Below are 13,452 nucleotides of genomic sequence, written 5' to 3' on the forward strand. Positions count from 1 at the left end.
CTCTCAAACCAGCCTTTTCTCCTTGTAAGTTAATTATCTCTGGCTTTTGTTATAGTGACAGAAAGATGACTAACTTATCTCCCTTAGGAGTCTGTAGTGTTGCCCACATAGGAAGCAGCTCAATTGCAACTCTGGACTGTGTGGCCTCGTGACTTTGGGTTTAAGGAGTCTCTGTTTTCTCTGTCCTCCATGGCTCAGGACGTGCAGTGAGCCTCTCCTAATCGGATGCCACTCCAGCCTTGTGTTGTGTCCCACTGGTGAATAACCGATGGGGAGAACAGTCCCCACCCAGCCATTGGTGTGCTGTCCTCTGCAGACGGCTTCGGGGGAGCTTTGCGTACCCCTCATAGCCAATATTTGAAGTCATGTCTTTTGATATAATTCCTCCCATCTGGGGGGGATAATCCCTCTAGCCATTTTTAATGTGCAGTGGTCACAGAAACATCATATTTTAATAGACTGACCTCCCCTGACCCTTACTACCTGATAGAGAAGACCTAAGCAGGTCTGGGACTTGTGTTGCCAGAAAGCCCTGGGGGTGCGGTGGGGACGGAAGTCCAGATGCCAGCTCCTGAGCAGGCCATAACTTCCTGCCTGGCATTCATACACACCTCAGGGAACAGGAGCAAAGTGACTCCAGGGCCTCCGCACAGCCTTCCGAGGCAGACTGTATACCAGTACTGACCGCTGTTGAAATGCACCCACTCTGCTCACACTGTGGCCTAGAAAGGACCAGAACCCAATGGAATGGTCATAAACAACCCCACTGGCTCCATCACACTGAGCTTATCTCTGCAAATATTGACTCTGAAGGCTCAAATAAGTGGCAAAAAAAAAAAAAAAGATAAAACCCCACAATAATATTTTCTCCCAGAGAGAAGGTCCTGTTCCAGACAGCCAGGTGACAGATGGCAACCAGCAAAGCAAAGGTGTCCACGCAAGGGCACTGCTCGGCCTTGGTGGGTCTCCTTGGATTTGTCAGAGCCGGGAAAGGAGAGAAGGGAACCAGGGTGCCAACAAGTGAGCCAAGAACACCAGGCACCTCGTATTCTGGCTCATGGTTTCCATAGTTTCGCGGCTCTTAGAGGACAGCTTCAAGGGGCCAGCGCCCCATTTCAAGAGCCAGCCTCAGGTTTGGTATGCACTGAAGCCAACCCCTCTTTGGTCCAGACACCTTCATGAGTAATTCTATTCGGTCCTCATAAAGCCCGGTGTGCCAGGCCATCCAACCTCATTTTCCAGGTGAGGAAACTGAGGCTCCAAGCAGTTTGGTGACTTACAAAAAAAGGTCACATTGTGTTACCTGGCAGAACCGGAAATGGAACCCCCAAATTACTACCCTGGAAGGGTGTTGGGCTTGTTGTTTCAAGCAATGTGTTCGTTTGTGTTACAATTCAAACACCCCTTTACGCCCTGAAAGTCCAGAGAACAGGATTCAGAACAAAGAGCAGGGACTGAGGTCGTTGGCTTGGCTGAGTCTCTGGGTTGTTTATTATGTTGTAAAGATTGGATGGAAATAATTATTGATTCTCCATCCTGGCTTCTGGGCAGGAGCCACAATTTGGAAAGTATTGACAAGATGCCCAATGCTGCAACCCAGCCACACAGTGTGTGTGTGTGTGTGTGTGTGTGTGTACGCATTGAATCTTAGTTGAGGATTCATTGTGACTCTCTTAACTTTCTCTTCTGCCCAATCTCCAGACAATGCCACCTTATAGTCTCTTGGTCACTGATTATCACTACAATATAGTAATCAAGGCTTCTCTCTAGCTGATCGTGGTGGCACAGACCTGTAATCCCAGTGACTCAGGAGGCTGAGGCAGGAGGACTGCAAGTTTGAGGCCAGCCTCCACAATTGAGGGACACTCTGTCTTAAAATTATAATAAAGTAAAACAGGGCTGGGGATATATATAGCTCAGTGGTAAAGTGCCCCTAGGTTCAATTCCCAGTGTCTCCTAAACAAAAACAAAAACAACCAAACTCCTCTCTACAGAAGCAACGGGCTGGGTCATAGCTACAGGCCTTTGATCCCGTGTTGGGTGGGTGGATGGTGAAACGTAACATTTTGAGGAGGAAGGGGAGTATGAAAACTGGCCTTCTTCATGAAGAAGATAGCCATGATGGAGGGAAAAGAGCCTGAGAACAGAGAAGTGAGACGGCCCCGTTATAAGCTACAGTGTCCGAGAAGGTCAACGGAGAGTGAAGTGCCATTGGCAGAGAGGAGAGGGAGGATCCTTCACAGAACAAAGAACAGGATTTTCAGCAGAGGAAGCATCAGAGAGACCTGAAGGGAGAAGGCCGTGTACCCCGGAAGGCTATGGACAGAGCAGGTGCGTGGGGGACTGAAGAGAGGACTCGGAGCAGCAGTGGGTGCTTGGTGACATCCCAGAGACACAGCGGGGCAGCCTCCCATGACTTTGGTGCCTCGCTCTCCTCCAGCGGTCTCCAGAAAAGCAGTTTCCAATGGCACCTGTTGTCCATGGCTAAAACCCAGGGGGAGTCTGGAGATGTGGCAGAGAGCAAAAAGATTCCAGAAACATCCTCATAACTGAGGAGAAAGTTGCTTTCCAACACCACCTCCAGGAAGCCCTCCCAGCCCACTACGTAGGCTCCAGAGGTCCCCAGGATTCTTCTAGAGGCTCACAGTCTCCTTGCTGTGGATTCACAGCTCTGTAGCACTAGAATCAGGCCTACCATCCTCTATGGCTCCTTTATTTGTGTTTTTTATGTGGGCGTGCATTGTTTCTTTTAATAGTCTGTGCACGTCTCTATTTCTGTTTTATCTCCTTTGCATCTGGTGCAGAGCTCCTGTTCTTTGGAGTATGTGCGGTCTCTCTCCTGTTTCTCCTTTAGCAATTAATGTGCATGTTTTAAAATTACCCATGTTTATGAAGTTTCATGCTCTTCTGCTGCCCATGTCTTTTATTAAAGATTGTCTTCCTACCTGATAGCTCCGTATACGGTCCATTGTCCCTCGTGGGGTATTTATTATGTCATGAAGACAGAATAGGCATGGTGGTTCCCATTTTTTAGATGAAGGGACTGAGCCTCAGAGACAGGCATAAATCACTTAACCTGACTGAAAGGTTAAAATATCTCTCACATAGGACACTAGATTCTAGATAGTTTTCCAAGAAATATCTTTTTATTGTTTGTTTTTTTGTTTTGGTGGAACTGGGGATTGAACCCAGGGGTGCTTTACCACTGAGCTATATCCCCAGCCCTTTTTTATTTTAATACAGTTCTCACTAAGTTGTTCACATTGGCCTTGAACTTATGTTCCTCCTGCCTCAGCTTCCTGAATAGCTGGAATTATAGACATGTGCTACCACAGCCCAAGGAGTATCTTAGTAATATATTTTGTTGTCATGTGCTTAGTAATATATTTTGTTGTCATGTGCAAAAGGAAAAATAATATATTAAACCTGTAATTTCAGGGGTATTATTGCTTGCAATATTTTATTTAAATAAAAGAAGTGAGTTGTTTTAAGCATAAATATTGACCAGGCATGGTGTCACCTACTTATAATCCCAGTGACTTAGGAGGCTGAGGCAGGAGGATTGCAAGTTTGAGGCGAGCCTCAGCAACTTAGTGAGTCATTGAGGTGACTCAAAGGTATGGCCAAAATTAGGAGGAGGTTCTTAATGGTCGATGCTTAGGCAACTCAGCTTAGTGTCAGCTGGGTACACAGTGGTGCTCTGCCAATGGTGTTTTATTCCCTGACCACAGCCAGGGGCAGCTGGTCGGAGTGCCAGTTACTCTGGGAGTGCCTGCTGGTTTGTCCAATAACCTTGAGCAAGGAACTTCCTTTCTTCAGGCTGCAGTTCTTTCATTTATGCAAAGGAAGTTAGGAGGCTGTTCCCATGGCATGCTGGGAGAATGGAGCCAAAGCCAGGCAGGGGCCTTGTGGGGAGGAGGATGGCGGGACCAGTCCCTGCCCTCGATAAACTTTCAGTGGTATCAGGAGGTTGAGGAGATGGAGCTAAGGCACAAGGAGAAACAAAGAAATATGAAGGGCGTAAGCCCTGATCTTAGGACAGCTTCCAGGGACATGCTCTGTTTCTGGTGTTAGGAGCAGTGGATGGGGATACATGCGGTTTGCCTCAGCTTCAGGAAGTTCTGCAAGAGCTGGGCCAAGAGGGCCTTCCGCCCACAGGGAGCATCCATGTCCTCAAACTGGCCTACATGGATCAACAAATCGAGAGTCCTACTTTACCTCCCCTCCCCTCCCTCCCTCCCTCCCTCCCTTCCTCCTTTCTTTCTTTCTTTTTTTCTTTCTTTCTTTCTTTCTTTCTTTCTTTCTTTCTTTCTTTCTCTCTCTCTCTCTCTCTCCCTCCCTCCCTCCCTCCCTCCCTCCCTCCTTCCTTCCTTCCTTCCTTCCTTCCTTCCTTCCTTCTCTTTCTTTCTTTCTTTCTTTTTCTTTCTTTCTTTCTTTCTTTCTTTCTTTCTTCTTTCTTTCTTTCTTTCTTTCTTTCTTTCTTTCTTTCTTTCTCTTTCTCTTTTTTTCTTGGTATTGAACCCAGGGGTGCTATACCACTGAGCTATATTTCCAGCCCCTTTTAAAATTTTTATTTTGAGACAGGATCTCATTAAGTTGCCCAGGAACTTGGGATCCTTCTGCCTCAGCCTCCTGAGGAGTGAGATTACAGGTGTGTAGACCATGCCCAGCCAGTGCAATACTTTTCCCATAGAAGATGATTCTTTCCCCACTCCATTCCCTAGTGGCCCTGTTTCCAAACTGGTCTATTTCTTCATCTCCTCCTGTTACCGTTTCCCTCCCTTCCCTCTCAGTCTCTCTCTTGCTGACTTCTGACTGGTTGAGAGAGGCTGCAGTTTAACTGTAGACCAATGGAGAAGCCAGGTCTGCCTGTGAAGTCATCACACAGCCAATGCATCCTTCTCCCAGACGGGAGGGTAGATGTGCAGTTCAAACTCATTTTCTACCACCGCTCGGCAGTGATCTTATCAGAGATCGAATGTCCTATAGCAGCTTCTTGCTTTCCATGGCTCTCTGCTGAGGCAAAGGATTGCTTGGAGAGCAGAGTTAGGGCAGGGTGTCAGCTCTGATGAGGGAAGGAGTTGAGGGCCAGGAAAGGGGAGAATTCTGTGCAGCTGGACACACAGATGCTATGGCCTGCATTACAACCTGCCTCTGTGGTGGGCTTGGGTTGCAGCTGTAGGAAGGGCTCCGCAGTGTGTGTGTGTGTGTGTGTGTGTGTGTGTGTGTGTGTCTACAGGGAGGCTGGTGCCTGGGGAGAGCAGAAGGCAAGCTGAGAAGTGAGCCTGTGGCTTCACATTGCCAGGGCCTTGGAAACGCTGCTGGGTTGCTTCCCACCCTTTATTTGTTTAGCTTAGCCGCTTCTCAGTGGCCCCAAGAGGGTGAGAGTGAGGGTAAAGGGGAGATGAGATAATTGTGGGGGCCTGAACAAGTTTGCTCAGACAGTATTGTGTGGCTCAGACTCATTGAGCAAGCAGGAAAGAGAAAAAGAGACAGAAAGACCCCCTGGGAAGAAAGGGGGTGGGGAGAAACCAAGTGCAAGGCTGAATGTGAACGTGAAGACTGCAAGCAAGAACCAGGCGTGGAGAAGGGCCCTGGGTGGCCACTGGGTGCAAGCTCTCCAGATCCAAGGCCAGGGGCTGGTGTGGGGCAGACAGATGCAGGATTCAGAAGTCCTCTGTGTTACAGGAGCTTCCCTGTCGAAATAAGATGGGCTAAAGTTTGCCAGGGCCTGAAAGGTTTATTTGGCAACTCCAGATAATCACCAAACAGATGTAGTCTTGTTCCTCGAAAGAAAGGCCAGGCGGTGGTTGGGAGGAGGGGGCAGACCCAGCAACCAGAGGCTTGTTAATTAAATTTTTCACAGATGCTGTGCCCTGCTTGAAACCTGTCTAGGGAAGCCAGTTCTTTCCTGCTTGAATGTGGGGCATCTGCCCTGCCTCCTTCTGCCACCTGTCTCCATTTCCTTCCCCCCAAGAAGACCCAGGGAGGGTCCTTTCCTGCGCCCAGACCTGTCCTCAATGAAGAGAGGAAACTGTCAGGCCCCGGCCAGTTGCCAGGTTGGGCTGGGATTCTCCACTTGTGGTGCTCGCGACTCCAGACACCTTGCTGTGAAACTTTGGGAGGGAGTGGGGTCCCTGGTGAACAACCTGACACTTACCGAGCTGGTCTTTCCGACAGGCATCCTGTTGCTCCTCGGGGTCATGTGCAGGGGTGCTCTCCCTCGGGCGTAGTGGGCGGTGACACTTCAGGCTCTGTATTTTCTCCAGGACGTGAGAGTCTCTGGGATTCTCTCTAAGTGGAGAGGCCCCCGAGCAGGGTCAGCCCACCGCAGTCTGTGGGTCAGTTCTGGCCTCCATCTGTTCCTGTAAATAAAATTTTATTGGAACACAGCCATGTTCATTTGTTTGAATATTATCCTTGGCAGTTTCTGCAGTATAATGACAGAGTTGAAACGTTGCAACAGAGAGCATATGAAGCCTGCAAAGCTTAAACTACTTACCACAGGGCCCTTAAAAAAAAAAAAAAAAAAAAGGGAAAAAGTTGGCCAGCTTCTCATCTAGAGAATTCTGGCCAATGGATGCTTCGATCAACACCTCCCTTCTTCAGTACGAGGGGCCCCAAGCTCCTGAACCCATCATGAACCTCCACAACTGCTTGACCCCAACAAGCTTCTTAAAGTGGAGGGGAAACTGTCATTTGCTTACCAGGTAGATCCCCTACCCCAGGCCGGGAGCTCTCTGGTGCTCTGTGAGACTGTGAACCTCCGAGGCTGGGAGGGAGTGGTGGTCTGGGAAGGGCTGACTCACTTAGTCAGATTGGCCTGCCTCTGGAGAGCAGCAGTCACCCCTTGATCCCCAGAGAATGGCCAGCAGTGTGAGAAGCAGAGGGTGTGTGGAGTGACTCTTTGACTCATCAGATAAAGGCCTGGCAAACATACAGATGTTCTCAACAGTGGGGAGGATGTGGAGGCTGAGCCACTTTTGCTTTCCAAAGATGGACTCCACAATATCCTCTGTCCCACACGCTATTTCTCCACCCCCTTCAACATGGACTGGTCTTGTGACTGTTAGAACAGTAGGATGCGGAGGAAGTGATGCTGTGGGACTTCTGGATGCCAAGATGCCTTGCAATTTCCATCTGGTCTCTTGGAGCACTCCCTCTTGGGACACTCCCTCTCGAAACCCAGCCACCATGCTCTGAGAAGCCCAAACCACGGGGAGAAGACATATGTAGGTGCTGTTGTTGCCCGTTCAGCTCAGCTCCCAGCCAGCAGTCAGCATCAACTGCCAGCCAAGGGAGCAAGTGGCCCTTGTGGATGTCAGCTTAGCGGGTCTTCAGCTGGCTCCAGTCCCGGGTACTCTCTACTACAGCCACATGAAAATTCCCAACTAGGTCCAGTCAATCCCAGGTTCACAAGAGACAAAGAAAATGGTTGTTTTAAAACTTAAATCTTGAGCTGCTGTGTGTGTTAGCTCTTGGTCACTGTGACAAAATACCTGAGAAGGTCAAATGAAATGGGAAAAGATTTATTTTGGTTCATGGTTTCAGAAATCTCAGTCTGTGGTTGGCTGACTTCATTGCTTTGGGTTTGAGGTGAGGCAGAAACATCATGGAAGAAGGGTGTAGTGGAGAAAAACTATTCATATCATGGCAGCCAGGAAGCAGAAAGAAAGAAAGAGAAGGCAGAATGAACTGGCAATAAAATACTGTCCCCAAAGGAACACCTCCAAGGACCAAGTGCCTTCACTAGGCCCCACCTACTATAGTTTCCACCACCTGCCAATAGGTCATTCAGCTATGAATCCATTGATCTCTTGACCAATGCGCTGATGAGGTCAGAGTCTCATGGTCTGAGCATTGTGCCCTGAGGACCAGGCCTTCAACACATGACTACACCACCTGTGACATCATGAGAGATGACTGACAAGGCAATCACAGTGTGGTCTGTGAGAGACAGCGCAGGTTGTTAGTTCCCTCTGGGGTTCAATTACCCTGGGCTGGAAAGCGTCCTTTAATTGTGGGAGTTTGGGGCCGTTCCCCTCTGTGCTTTGGTATCTCCTTTTTAGAGAAGAATCACCACCCACTCCCTAACTACAACATATAAATCAAGCAAGGATTTCTTTTTTGAACCTGCAACATATACCACGTGCTGAGCTCAAAGAATCCTTGCAGCCTCTCATGAGGTGGGCATTATTGACCATGTCAAAGATAAGGAGATAAAGGCTCAAAAGAGTTAGACAACCAGGTCAGAACCACCCATCGAGCAAGTGTCAAAGTCAGGATGTACACTTAGATCTCTAGTGCATGCTCTGACCTTACTTGAAACTGACAGCTCCTAACACTACTGGGATAATAATGCCACTAAATAAAAGGTCTAATAATACTTATTAAATAATAGTATTTGCAATGTTTTCGGCATTGTTTTTAATTTTCAAGCGCCTAAAATGTTAAGATATTTATATGCTCACAACCCTCTAAGGGAGATATTACTGGTATTTCCATTCTACAGTTGAGGAAACTGAGGCACATAGAGATTACGTAACTTGCAGTAATTCACAGAGCTGGTAAGGGTTGCATTAGTCAGGATAGGGTAGCCTATACCTCAATAACAAAAATCCCTCCCAAATCTCAGTGGCTTAATACAACCATACTCATACTCATTATCCATATGAGGTAGCTGGTGGGAGGCTCCCTTCTCCATTTCACCACACTGTGGCCTCACCGTTTAGAGGACAAGGAAGGCAGAACTTGGGGAGTTCTGTAGGCTTTTTAAAGTGCCTCAGCCTAGAAGTGACATACGTCACTCAATGCAGAACTAATCATATGTGACTAATTCTGTCCAAGTTGGGCCTCTGAGTGCTCAGGAAGGGAAGGAGAACAAGATATGCGTGGACGTTAGTAATCTCCACCACAGCAGTTTGGGCCGAGACTTGAGCTGAGGTAGTGTGGCTACAGAATCCACATTCTTCATCATACTAGCAAGCCTCGGTAAGTCATCCTTTCTTCCAACCAGTGCCTAAGAACATCCAGTCCCACCCCCCCTTCCTTCAGAAGAACTTGCAGTAAAGCATCACACTGCGCTCAAGGCCACACGCCCCGAAGCTGGCAGCAGATCTTGAATTTGTTTCTTGTTCCCCTGGAGTGGTGGAAGTGTAAGGTTTTGACATACTAGTTGGGTGACCACAGACAGGTCATTTAACCTCTCTGAGCTCCTTCAACACTTAGGAGAATAAAATTAAATAATATCTGTAAAAGTGTCTGCACAGGCTGTTACTTTTGTTCCTTTCTTGTCACTGCACTTCACTACCTGTTACTATGGTGCTACAGATCACCTTAGAGTGGGGAGAAGATTCTGGAGGGCCAGTTTCCATGCCTTCTTCCAGGCCTCTGGGGACCAGTGGGCTCTGACTGCTTTCTTGTCGTTCTTCACACTTTGGCTGGAAGTTGTGTGCATCCAGTCACGTGTGCCTCAGTATATACTGGGAACAATTCCACTCTTCCCACCACGCAGTTCCTCGGTTCCTTCCTCCTCTGCACACATCTTCCAAGTTTCTTTAGAGGGAAGGGTATGGCGCTTTCCTGACCTCATCCCGAGAAACTCTCGACTTCATGTTCCACTCTTGCACAGTGCAAAGGACCGGGGTCCCTCCGCACATGCAGAGGGTAAGAAGAATTGCACAGTTATCTTTGGTCGAAGGTCGTGTTGCAAGCAGGACTTCTTCACATTTATTGTTTCATATACTCTTTGCAATAACCCTCTGAAAGAGGCACTAGTATTGCTCTCCTCTTATCACAGATGAGGAAACTAAGGCTCCAGGTTGGACATGAATCCAGGCAGTCTGGCCCCAAAGTCCTTTCTTCTAACCCTGCTGTAACTTCCAGGGCTCATATTCTGATTTTTCCTTTTTTCTTTTGTATCTTCTTCATCTGGCCACTTTGGAGTCATCCAACCTGATTTAGCAGCGTCTAGAGGGCAGAGTCAGACAAAAGCCTGACCTAGCATCTGGGAAGAAGATTGGCTAAGAGTTTCTGAAGACAAAGATGAAGATCGTTGTCACATCAAATAGTTGGCCTGGCACTAGAGGCTTGTTAAGAAAATCACTTCCACTGGGCACAGAGGTGCACACCTGTAAGCCCAGCAACTTGAGAGGCAGGGGCAGCAGGATCTCAAGTTTGAGGCTAGTCACAGCAACTTTATGAGACCCTCAGCAATTTAGTGAGACTCTGTTTCAAAAGTTAAAAAAAATAAAATAAAAAGAGAAGGCTGAGGATGTAGCTCATGTAGCAAAGTATCCCTGGGTCCTGGGTTCAATCCCCAGTACAATAATAATAATAATAATAATAAATAAATCACCATCAAGTGTACAGCCTTGGCCTTAGCCCTTCTTCCATTCATAATCTTTTTCATAGTGATGCTCCTCAGACTTCCATTATGGAGTTTCTAACCAAGCACTGAAGTCAGAAAGACCGTAGATCCTCACCCTGTTCATTGTGTTTCAGGACTCACCAAGGAGGAGGGCGTGCTGGTCTATGGCCAATTCCAGGGGAATATGTGGAGACTAGAGAACACTGCCTCCGCTCAAGGCATGCTCTTATCCTTTAGTGCCTCTTTCCTTCTTTCTAAAACAATAACAACTCAAACTAAAGCAAAAATTCCAACAATAAAAAAGCATATAACTTGTGCATGCAAGATAATTTTATGTACTACTCAAGAGATTCAATTATGATACATGGCATGACATTATATAATATTGTGTGATGTTACTTTCTTTGAAAAATTCTTCCTGTTCTGATTCTACCATATAAAAAGATGCTTGGGCTGGGAGTATAGCTCAGTAGTACAGCACTTGCCTGAGATTCAATCCCCAGTATTAACAAAGAAAAAAGAAAGAAAGATGCTCATCTTCATTTGTCATCAGAATAATAGCACAATGAGGATACAACTACATAGCCACCGGAACAGGTAAACAAGAGAAAAAACTGGAAAAAAATGCCAATTGGTGGCAAGGACAGAGAGCAAGTGGAAACATTATGCCCTGCTGACAAGAGTATAAATTTAATACATTTACTTGGCAACACTTGTTGGCTATAAAGCTACTGAAGTTGAAAATACATCTCCTCTAATTCCATATCTAGGTGTAGATTCAATAGAAATGTGTGCACATGCTCCATAAATGACATGTTCTGGGAAGTTTATAGCAGCTGGGTTCAGAATGTAAACTATCCACATGTCCATCAACAGCAGAATGAAAAGTAAATTGAGTGAATGTAAATTCATACCCTGAAATGCTCCTGGCTAATGGGAAACATTGGTTTACAACTACCTGCAAGAATATGGCTAAATCTCACCTTCACAATGCAGAACAAAGAAAAAAGAAAAAAGACCAGAGACAAAAGAATTCAGATTGTATATTTTCACTTGTATAAAATGCAAAATGGGTATAATTCATCCTTGCTAGCAGAAGTACAGGTGACGTTTACCCTGTGGAGAGTGGAGGTAATGCTGGAGGTTGTATGGAGGGGTCTCGTGCATACTGATGATATTCTTTTTCTTGATCTGCTTGCCTCTTAAATGGTATGACCAATTTGTGGATATTTATCAAGTTTTTGATTCGCATACTTTTTTTGCATGTATATTACATTAGAATAAAACATTTAAAAATATTCTTATTTTTCTGATGACTTAGCAGAGAAAATTGCAGCTTGGGTCTGGCTGCCCTTTAGCATTTCTTTCAGTCTGGCTCATCTCTTTTGAACAGAGGAGGGTGAAACAGGCTCGAAGGCTTCAGCAAAGCAACAGTATCCAGCTTGAATCAAATATCACTGTTTTGTTTTTATTGTGTTTATTTTTATGGTTACCATCTGTATATGACCATCCATACTGGGATTCCATTTATGGTAGTGATATAAAGTTTCATTTTTAAAATGGCCTCAAGTTAAAAAGAAATAAAAAAAAAGTGAATTGACTCATATTAAACAATTATGTAAATAATAGTACAGGTGGTACTTAGTTATGGTAAACCATTCGAGGGTGGAGTTTGTGCAATATCGTTCAAATGGAAAAAAGGAGGGATTAGGGAGAAGGGAGAAAACCGGTCTCAGCCTGTCCCATCTCTCAACCAGCCCACACTGCCCGACAGAGTCAGGCTCTCAAGCCTAGGGACATAACCTTTACAGAGGACTCTTAAGAAATTTAAAGGAACAATGAGCAAAGCAAGAGACTAGCAGAGATCTTGGGTTCACTGGACAAATGTTCATTAACATCCCCGTGCCGTGGGGCCTACAAGTCCCCGGCCAGCTGGTAACCAGATCTGGGGCTGTGGCCATGTCTCTCCACTTCTCTAGGCCTTGGTTGATTGAAGTCTCGACCATTTCTTTTCTTTTTTTTTTTTTTCTTCGGTACTGGGGATCGAACTCAGGACCTTGTGCTTGCAAGGCAAGCACTCTACCAGCTGAGCTATCTCCCCAGCCCTCGACCAATTCAAACACAGAAACTATAAGAATAAAAATGACTTCATTTAGGCCTTAGGAATTGTAATTCGGGAGATAGGTTCAGAGAGCTCTGAATCAGTATTTGGAGGAAGGTAGAAAAAGGGGGTGTTTATACAAATCCCTGAATGATGAGCAAAAACAGGGGCTATGTGATCAACCTGTGACCATGACCAGCCCATGACCACGAATGTGAACAACAGCAGATAAAGAAAAGAATGCATATACTGAGTACAATATGTCCGTAACACATGCGTCCTCTTGAAACACACAATGTCACTGTCTTGTCCCTCACTATGCCTGTGGTCAAAATGTGGAGGTGACCCAAGTTCACATTCTCAGGCAGCAGCCTGAGATGTGCAAAGGTTCCACCTCTGTAAAGCACCCCTCACTCCATTTTGAGGAAAAGCTCTTTTAATGTTGCTTTCATTGTGATTTTTCTTTCAATTCAGAGAAGATGTGATGAGCTCAGGACTTAGTGGTAGGAGGCCTTTCTGGAGTGGGACTTGAGGCTCATGGGGGTAAAGAAAGAATTTAAAGAGAAGAGGTTGTTGAGGTAGGTGTGCCTGTGTGTGTTAGGTGTGAGGAGGGTAAAATTGGCTATTAACTTGGGAACTAGCAGAGAAGAATTAGGGTGTGGTCTTCAGACTCATTAGAGAAAACCATTTTGAGTACTTTTGTTAAGTCAGCATTTCTCTGCCTGCTCATCTCTACAGTACTTGGCTAAGAGATCAAGAACTTTAAAGGAAGGTGAAAGAAGAGTGAATCTCAAAAGATAAGTCAGAAGCTAAAAGATTGAATGAATGTCTCTCTCAGCCTCCCAAGAAATTTATCACTACCTTTCATCCCAGATGCTGGACATTGCAGAAAGAGAATTTCTATGGCAGGGTGGTGCACACCTGCAACCCCATCAATGTGGAAGGCTGAGACAGGAGGATGGGAAGGTCAAAGCTACTTTCA

This window comes from Sciurus carolinensis, chromosome 3 (assembly GCF_902686445.1).
Source record: "Sciurus carolinensis chromosome 3, mSciCar1.2, whole genome shotgun sequence".
Classification (NCBI taxonomy): domain Eukaryota; kingdom Metazoa; phylum Chordata; class Mammalia; order Rodentia; family Sciuridae; genus Sciurus; species Sciurus carolinensis.